Below are 429 nucleotides of genomic sequence, written 5' to 3' on the forward strand. Positions count from 1 at the left end.
CTGCCACTAGGAGACAGCCATGTCCTGGACGAGGAGTCCTGGAGCGACGTTGAGTACCTCAGAGTTACCAAGGCCGGCGGCTGGGTAGGCATGCACATTTTTTTAGTACTTCCGTTCCTTTTTAATTTTAATTAGGGCGGGTAGAAATCTGTCAAATAATGTGAATGTGATGACGTGCTTGCGTGCCGTATCACAGGCCTACAATGTCTCAAAGGTGCTTATGGAAAAGGCGGCGCGGACTTTCGCGCAGGACAGCGGCATCAGCCTTGTTACGGTGTGCCCCGCCTTCACGGTTGGCGAGGCGCCGGCGACGATTGTCCACACCAGCGTCCCCGTTATCCTTTCTTTGCTGACTGGTGAGCCTGATACCAAGTCAAGATGCAACGATAATTAAAAGGGACCATTAGAGACTACTAATTCATCGAACGA

This window comes from Triticum dicoccoides, chromosome 2A (genome assembly GCF_002162155.2).
Source record: "Triticum dicoccoides isolate Atlit2015 ecotype Zavitan chromosome 2A, WEW_v2.0, whole genome shotgun sequence".
Classification (NCBI taxonomy): Eukaryota; Viridiplantae; Streptophyta; class Magnoliopsida; order Poales; family Poaceae; genus Triticum; species Triticum dicoccoides.